This window comes from Podarcis melisellensis (assembly GCF_964234715.1).
Source record: "Podarcis melisellensis genome assembly, chromosome: 12".
NCBI lineage: Eukaryota > Metazoa > Chordata > Lepidosauria > Squamata > Lacertidae > Podarcis > Podarcis melisellensis.
The window spans coordinates 16,598,632-16,608,520 of NC_138544.1; positions in this window are offsets into that span (position 1 = coordinate 16,598,632).

Below are 9,889 nucleotides of genomic sequence, written 5' to 3' on the forward strand. Positions count from 1 at the left end.
CTCAGTGCTACATTTTTTTGTTTGTTTCTGAGATAAGTCACTTTGGTTTAAACCAGGGATGGGGAACCTGCATCCCTCCAGATGTTTCTGGACTTCAGCTCCCATCAACCTCAGCCAGCTCACACTGGCCCTTTCCATTGAGCCTGCAGTTGTGCCGTAAAGAGGGGCGAGGGAATAAAAGCAGGGAAATCAGTCATGGATGCCATCTGGCTCTTCTCACTGGAGTCTGGTTGATCGGCGATGGTTATATATGTCACCTGAGGCAAACCACAAAATGGTGCCCTCCTCTGCACCAGGGGAGAAGGCAGGGAGTGAAAAACTACATCAGGAACAAGGAGGAAATCAAGATTTACATCAGGATCCGCTGCCCCTATGGATTCTGCCACCTGAGGCGGTTGTCTTGCCTTGCCTCATGGGTAGGCCGGCCCTGAGTGGTATGGCAGGTTTCATGCGTTCCATTTGCACGTTGTTTCCAAGACATATATGGATTCCAACAAAAGAGCAAGTCAAAATGATGACAGCGAGTCTGGGCCTGCCTACATCCCCAGAAAAATGCAATTTGGCTGCTGAATTTGATGGTGGGAGTGAACACACACACACATACCCTCTATTGGAAAAGATCCTGTTATATTATTAGTCTTGTGGTGGTTGGAGAAAAGCCCCTCACCTGTGTTATTTAAAACACACGGTGGAACGACAATACCAAGAACAGAATACGTGTTTTATGTGTTTGTGTGATGCCCTTTAGGGACACCATCCCGGAAGGAAGATGCTGCCAATATCCTCTCAACTTGACTCGGAGTAAACCTTGCCTTTTTTCGACAGTTGCTAGGCAACCTCCGGCGAGATGCCTGCGCCACTTCACCGGCTCCCTGAGCAACACTCCTTTGTCACCCTTGAATGTTGCAGGGTTACAGGGTAACATTCCTTCCTCGGCAACAAAGAGGCATCCGATATTGCAGAGGTCAAAGGTAGTGCCCTTCCTGCAAGGCCCGTCTCCCGACTGTAATATAGTTTATCTGTAGATTTGTATTCCCCCCCTCCCCTTTCAACCTTGTATGAGCAAACAAAACAAAAGGGAGGACAAACGATAGCGGGATGAGGAAGCGAAGTGATATGCGTTTCCCAGATAACGCAACTCTGCGCTCCGTCCAAGGGTTCCCAGAGGGCAGGGCGCACCGGGCGCACCAAACAAGAACAAGGGCAGGAAAACCTGGATAATTTCCTTCATTTGAAGAGGCAACCTACAGTGGGGGTCGGACACAGGGACCCTGCCACGTTATTTGAAGCAAAGAGGCCTTGTCAAAATGTTGAGATGCCCAACCATCGTCCACACGGCTATTTGGGATGCGACACCTGACCCGCCACAAACGTATGCATGTGTGCAACCACACGTGTCTGCCGTGCAAAATAAAGCCAACAGGTATTTTAAAAAACGCAGCCTCTACATTTTATAATAATAATTTTTCTTCATTTTCAATTACCATCCAATAATAGCCTCATTATAACGCCACCAAATTATAATACAATTACTCATACCAATAATTCAAATAGTGATAATGATTAGGACCACCTAAATTATTTAATTCAGCCTCTACATTTTAAAGCACTATGATAGTTTTTTTTAAAACTGTCTTGACGTCCCTCAAAGGATTCTGGGAGCTGTAGTTTGTTGAGTGTGCTCCTCACGTTGGTCACAGTTTCCTCAGATGGTTCTTCACAGGGAATTCTGGGGATTTTTATTATTTCTGTTATTCTGATTCTTATATAACACATTTATTCGAAAATTACAATACAGCTTTGTCCACCGCCGTAATATCACAGAGTGATCACTCCAACCCTGAATTCCTCATCACTTTTGTGTTGGCTCACCAAATACCCTCAGTAGGAACCCAACTACCAATTTTATTCACTAGGCATTTTCAATTAATATGTCCCCTCCACAAATACCCCTGCGATGAAGAATAACAAATATTGTTATTAGAGTGTGTGTGTGTTTTAAAAAGATTATGTGGTGTAGAAATGCTTTTAAATAAATAATATTGGGGGGAAAAAACACATCACAAATAAGAATAAAATGGCAGCAAAACCCCCCAATAACGCCCAGAAGTATAAAACTAAGAGTTACCAGTATAAAAACTGAGGAACATACATTAAAAGCAAACTGGATTTTTTCTTTAAAGTATTTTGTACGCATCTCAAGATGAGCAAAATAGGGTTCTCACTGGATCTCACCCACGAGGGAATTCCACAATCTTTGCGCATGGCGTTTTACACAGAGCTATAATCAAACATGACAGATCTCTGCCCCAAGGAGATGACAGTGGAGGAAATAATATAGTAGAGGAAGGGGAAAAGAGACCAGATATATTGAGGAATGAATGTAAGCCAACATGATTAAATTGAAATTCCATGTTATGGGCTGAAGCCAGTTAAGTGATACGTGAAGGGTATCAATAGATAATTATAAACAAAATAATAAAACATCTAAACAGAAGTCTGTTTTTTAAAAAGGTTAATTTACATGGTACTGGGGTTCACATATGAATGGCTATGTGAAATTCAGTTATCCTCATTCTACCCTGCAGGTAGATTCTCCTTTGGGCTTTAAAAACTGCATAAGTTCAGAATACTTTTGTTGTCTTTTCTCTCTCTCCAGCGCAGAGTGATTGCCAGCAGACTATTTCCTGGACATTATTAGGTATTCCTAACAATGTTCTGCACTAACCTAAATCCTTTGGCTCTTTCCAGCAAGGCTTTAATGAAAGATCCTAGTGGATATATTTGGATTTTAATTTTAATCAGCTTCAGAATGTACACTGAAGTCATTGCCAGAATTTCAGGTTTTAGTCCAATTATTTCTCTGTCCATTTTTCATGAGTTTCGCTGCATGGAAAGCTTAAAAGGAGGAAAAAGTGAGAAAGAAATAACTACGGATTTACAAGTGGAGTTATGAGATATGGGATGCAGACGTTGCCATGGCAACTAGACTTTAAGGCGATCTTCCATTGTCAACCCTACATGTCAGGTTTTTAGCATCTTGCAGGTTAAAATGTGGAATAGAAGGTTGCCATGAGTGGATGACCCTTGGGCATAGCCAGGGGGTGCGCCCCCCAAAATCAAGTAAATAAATAAAAATACTTAACTAACTGACCAATTGCATCGCAGATAACAACAACAACATTTTAATAATAATAATAATAATTTATTATTTATACCCCACCCATGTGGCTGAGTTTCCCCAGCCACTCTGGGCAGCTCCCAATCAGTGTTTATTTATACCCCACCCTCTCCGGCCAAGACCAGGCTCAGGGCGGCTAACACTGAATATAAATACAGTAAAAACATTTTTTTAAAAACCAAACAGTAGATTAAAATATAAGTTAGAGTACAGTTTAAAATGCAGCTTAAAATGCAGCCTCGTTTTAGTGGTAGCCTATAGATCAAAGCCATAAGGGGAGAAAACGTCAAATATTCACCGGCACCAGCTATCCATGCTGGTCCTACATGGGCCAGCAAAAAGAACCGAGGGAAAATTTATATACAAAATCCCCATATAAAGGATTCCATTTAATAAAAAAAAAATGAGAGGGGGGGTCAGACTGAGTCCAGCCCAAAGGCCAGGCGGAACAGCTCCATCTTGCAGGCCCTGCGGAAAGATGTCAAATCCCGCAGGGCCCTAGTCTCTTGTGACAGAGCATTCCACCAAGCTGGGGCCAGAGCTGAAAAGGCCCTGGCCCTGGTTGATAACTCGGTTCTGCCCTCCCAACATAAAGCCTGCCCCCTCCACTAAAATAAACCCTGGCTATGCCCATGGGATGACCCCACAAACCCATTAGCTCTTTCCAATGTAGCATCACATCTACACCGCACATTTAAAGTACAGTTGTACCTTGGTTTGCAAACACCTTGCAACTCTAACATTTTGGCTCCCGAACGCCACAAATCCAGAACTGAGTGTTCTGGTTTGTGAACATTCTTTGAAACTCGAACATCCGACATGGGTTACGCGGCTTCCGATTGGCTGCAGGACCTTCCTGCAGCCAATCGGATGCCTCGCCTCGGTTTCCAAATGTTTCGGAAGTAGAATGGACTTCGGTAACGGATTCCGTTCAACTGCCAAGGTATCACTGTACTTGCTTCCACCCCAAAGAATCCTGGGAACTGTAGTTTGTTAAGGGTACTGGGAATTGTAGCTCTGTGAAGGATAAATTACAGTTTTCAGGATTCTTATTTTTTGGGGGGGAAGCATGTGTTTTGGGGGGAAGCACCCACTGCTGCTCCTCTGTATAAGCTCTGTATAAGCTGCCCAGTCTACCTGAGATCAGCTGCAGAGACTCTTTTAAGAACAGGCACCTGAACATCATTTGGAGTGAGATGCCATCAGTACAATGACAATACACTGCTTGTCCTTGTTCTTCTGAACCAAGTGGAATTCCAGAAGTTCTGAACCGGGTCAGGAGTCAGTATGAGCTTTTCTTGGCACCTCCTTGGCAGAGAAATTTTGCTCAGTACATGTCCCTGGTTGTTTTTCTCTGGGTTGGTGGTGTGTAAAAAGAGGGAAGGGGGAGAGAGAGCTAACTAATCCTTAATGTCCTAATTCAAGAGGATGACTGCCAAACCATTCTCTCCTTCCTGAGGATACCTGATAACTCTTGAGTGGGTGGCTGGAGATGGCGAAATTCTCAGTTTGAACAGCTGCATACTTTAATCTCCAATTTCCTATATTTGTCTCTGCTGGGATGCAGTTGCTACTTCTTAACAGAGGGAAGAATGTCAGTTTAGCTTTATTATACAGACAATTCCTAAGAAGAGCTAAAAGGGTTGATACGAAAATTGGGGATTTTTAATAATATTTTTTCTCCTTTAGCTGAAAGCACTAAAAAGTTGTAATCATATGGGGTGCTCGTATTGTATGACTAGGTATTTGTACACATACTGTAGGTAGGATTGCTTGTTGTTGTTGTTTAGTTGTTTAGTCGTGTCCGACTCTTCGTGACCCAATGGACCAGAGCACGCCAGGCACTCCTGTCTTCCACTGCCTCCCGCAATTTGGTCAAACTCATGCTGGTAGCTTCGAGAACACTGTCCAACTATCTCGTCCTCTGTCGGCCCCTTCTCCTTGTGCCCTCCATCTTTTCCAACATCTGGGTCTTTTCCAGGGAGTCTTCTCTTCTCATGAGGTGGCCAAAGTATTGGAGCCTCAGCTTCAGGATCTGTCCTTCCAGTGAGCACTCAGGGCTGATTTCCTTCAGAATGGAGAGGTTTGATCTTCTTGCAGTCCATGGGACTCTCAAGAGTCTCCTCCAGCACCATAATTCAAAAGCATTGGTAGGATTGCTAAATGACCTCAAAGACATGGCCCTGGCCTGCTCTTGTGCATTTAACAGCAGCTTACTGCAAAGAAATTGACAGATCCAGCTTCTCATAGCATCACACATACCCTCCAAATGTACCTATTTTCCGGGGACAGCCCCAGATTTACAAAAGCCATCCCAGTTTCTGATTTGATGCGAGAATGTCCTGCTTTTCCTTGGGATGTTCCAATTTTTATTGGAGAAAGGTTGGATAAAACAGGATGTCCCTATTTTCCCTATGATCTGCAATTTATATTGCAGGCATCTGTGCTGTACTGGTTTTGATGCTTTTATTTAGTCACATATATCCAGACATGTAATTTTATTATGTACATTTTAAAAAGAAACTGATGATATATGTTTTGATAATTCAATTGTATTTTTTAAGTCAGTTTTTACTTCTTTCTCAACTGATATTTTCTGCTATTTTATTTTAACCGCATATAGCTCCCCCCCCATTAAGCAGAATATAAATCTTGCTAAAAACAAATAGATGTAAATTCAGTGTCAGAAAGAAAAACAGGCAGATTCAGCCAATAATTTAGGTATGTTAAGCTGGTGCTAATGAGCTTTTCCTATGTGCCAAGCCGGAGAGTAGTTAGTTTAAAGATGAAGGAAGTTTATTGAGATAGCAGGAGTCAAGCCAAGGCTGGAGATATGAATGCCTTTATTCTCTTCTTTAAAGAAATCAAAATCAAAATGGTGTTGGGGGAAGCATTCTTCCCCTCCTGCCGACAGCAGCTTTGATTTAAAATGTCAGCAAAGAGATCACATCACTGGCAGCCAATATTACTTCCTTGCTCACTGCAAGGGTGTTGACAGAAGGCAGTAAAGTCTCTTCAGGCATGACATCAAGTCAGATAGTGTGCTTCCCAAGGCGGGTCTCATGTCACATCAATATTCTAGCATCTAATTCACAGGTTATAAATTTAGAACCAGTTTTCTGGCTATGTTCTCTGAACTGCGGCTAGGGGATAGTAGCCACAAACTTTCTTTAAAAATAAATAAATCATAGACAAGGTTTTACAGGACTAGAATAAATGTTGGACACCTAGTAACATTTGTCAATTGCAAGGGTGGTCCCAAAACTGCATTTTATTTTCCCCTAAAATGACTCTGAGACCATACCATCCCCATAGGCCTTTTTTTTTACACAATCCCGTATGATCATATAAGATGGCGTGTGTGTGTGCCTGGCTTACTAGTAGTACATGTGAAAAGGATCTAGGAGTCTTGCTGGGCTACAAGCTTAACATGAGTCAAAAGTGTGATGCAGCAGCAAAAAATGCTAATGCTATTCTAGGCTGCATCAAGAGAAGTATCATGTCCAAATCAAATAATTGTACTACCACTCTATTTTCCCTTGGTCAGACCACACCTGGAATACTGTGTCCAGGCAGCAGTAAAAACTACAGTATTCAGGCAAAATACTTATACAGTAGTACCTTGGGTTAAGAACTTAATTCGTTTCAGAGGTCTGTTCTTAACCTGAAGCACCACTTTAGCTAATGGAGCTTCCCGCTGCTGCCGCGCGATTTCTGTTCTCATCCTGAAGCAAAGTTCTTAACCTGAGGTACTATTTCTGGGTTAGTGGAGTCTATAACCTGAAGTGTATGTAACCTGAAGCATATGTAACCCGAGGTACCACTGTATTTACATTATAACCAGCTTAAGACATGTGCCTAAAGCTGGAGCAAGCAGAGGGATGTCTGCATCCAACAAAGGTCAAAGGGAGAGAGAGGGGAACAGGAAGTACTAAATGTTCCTTTCCAGGAGAAGAGGGGAAATGACATCACACAGAACCCTCTCTACCAATTGTATTTCTGTGGTCTGAGTATCTGCCTATCAGCACTAAAGCTTTGTGGCATTAGCCACTTTTCATGCTAACTAGCGAGAATATGCATTTGTTAGGTTCGGCTGCTATTCTCCCACAGTTCAGAAAGGAGGTGCCATGTGGGTCAGGCAGAAAAATGTGACTGGTGACTGAAGGAAACACATCTTTCATCCTCCTTTTGTACCAGCAAATGAGTTGAGCCGTTCAAAGCCAACTGTACGAGTTCAGCTCGGTTTGGCAATTTAAGAAGCAAGATCCCAAGAGTCTTCCACATCGGTAAATGTCATGGACTGGTTGGACACAGAGGAATGGTGGGAGGAACCATCTGGGAAACCCTCAATGAAAGACGGCTCAGAGCCCGGGGAGTGGTGGTGGGACGAAGAGGAGTGGCCAGAAGGAGATTAGGAGGAGGAGGTGTCAGAAGCTGGAGAGATAACAGGACTTGCTGAGCTGGGTGTCACGGTCCGGTTCATGGGTGATCAAAGTCCCTGCAGGGGACGTCAGGACCGGGGGCAAGATGGCGGGGGTCCAGAAGCCAGGATTCAGGAAGCCAAGGGTCTGAGGGTCAGGAAGCAAGGAGTCACGAAGTCAGGGGTCCGAGGATCAAGAAGCAGGACGTCAAGAAGTTAAGGGTCCGAGAATCAAAAAGCAGGGAGTCAAGAAGCCAAGGTTCAAGGATAAGGAAGCAAGAAGCCACACGCAGCAAGGCAGGAAGCGTGTCGCTGTGGCAAAGAGCTGAGGGGAAATGCTGACCTTATAACTCTTCCCAGCTCTTGCTACCAGGTGCTGTGAGTTACCAATCGGCCTCACCTGTGAGGCCGCACCTTGCCTCTTCAGAACAAACTTAGGAAGGCCCCAGTCCTGCAAAGTCCTATTGGTCACAGGGCCTGGCTCCTGCACGCACTCCTGACACTGGGAGAATCTGTGGCAGAGAGAAGTCCGGAAGCAGAAGCCAAAGCAGGCGAGTGGGAGCAGGGAGACTGGTGAAGAGTCACGGGTGTCTCCTGCTGCTGCTGCTCAAGCTCCCCCCTGTCTCCAAGAACCAGAAAAGGGCTGAAACAGGCTTGGGGGGAAACCATGGAGAGCAAGGGACTCAGACAGTTTTGAGGAGGTGTGGACTTTCAGTCTCTGCAACTGATTCATAAGACCTAATGGGGATGAGCTGCTGTGCTCAATAGGCCTGACACTCAGCCAAGTCTGTGAAGATTGTTGTTGTTTTTTGCTAATACAGTGGTACCCCAGGTTAAGTACTTAATTCGTTCCAGAGGTCCGTTCTTAACATAAAACTGTTCTTAACCTGAAGCACCACTTTAGCTAATGGGGCCTCCGGCTGCTGCTGCCACGCCGCCGGAGCACGATTTCTGTTCTCAACCTGAAGCAAAGTTCTTAACCTGAAGCACTATTTCTGGGTTAGCGGAGTCTGTAACCTGAAGCATATGTAACCTGAAGCGTATGTAACCCGAGGTACCACTGTAAATAGTTAACTCCAAAGCTCACTCTTTGACAATAAGTAGGATGCTTTGGACCAGACACAGGCAAACTCCGGCCCTCCAGATGTTTGGGACCACAATTCCCATCACCCCCTAGCTAACAGGACCAGTGGTCAGGGATGATGGGAATTGTAGTCCCAAACATCTGGAGGGCCGGAGTTTGCCTATGCCTTCTTTGAACCTTACATGCCTGAGGCTTGGGCTGGCCTGCCGCTACTTTCTGCCACAGCCAGTAGCCCAGTTTAAACAGAACAGGCTTGGGTGAGCTTTGGACCATCAGGCTCTCCCCATCCCTCCTCTCTTCCTGCCCCCACCCCTGCCATGAGGCAGGTCGTTCATCCTGAGTACACTGAACATCTGAAAGAGAGGTCTGCATCCTGTGTGTCCAACAGACAGCGGGACTAAGGGGCGGGGAATGCAGCAGGCAGCATCCATGACAAGTTTTGGAAAGTCTAGACTCTAGACCATTTGAACGTTTGGAGATAAAAGTACCCATCTGCCTCTGTTGATATTGTGTGGACCATGCCATTGTGCCCTTGACACTGCAAGATTAAATATTGAGTCAGGCCTTTATCAGTATAGACAGCAGTTGTGTTTGCCATTCTGTCACCCAAAAAATAAACCAACATTTCAGAACGGCGTCATCACATTAGAAGCCTGGTTCCCTTTCTGAAGCAGCCTTGCAATCCTAAAAAAACCCTAGTTTTTAAGGGACCAGTGCTGTCATATTTTCCCCTTTATTTCAGTGGGATCCACTGCCAAGTCAGTGTGTGCCCGATTCGCTGAATTCTTAGTAGTTCTACCAGTATAGGTGGTGATAGAACACACCCACAAGCATCAGCTCAGCTGGAGATTTTGGGATACCCCATCCTGGGTCAGCCAAGGCCAGATCGTAAAATGGTGTAAGCCCTGAAAATGGGACATTCTGAGGGCATGTTTGGGGCAGGATAGAGAGTGGAAACATGGGGTATATCCCACTGTCCAGGATCTTCACAGTCAAGCTCTCCAACTTCCTCCCACCCCTTGCTTGATCTGACCAGCTCCTCCAAGATGTCTCCACATGAATCATGACACTTAAGCCCGTTCAGCTTGGTCATGCGATCTGGCACACCCTGCGTAAATTAAGCTGGCAAAAACAGAGTGGTGTGACTCAAACACTATTTTAAAGGCTTGTTTTCCCTCTGCCAGGCTTTGGTTGGTGAGGCGTT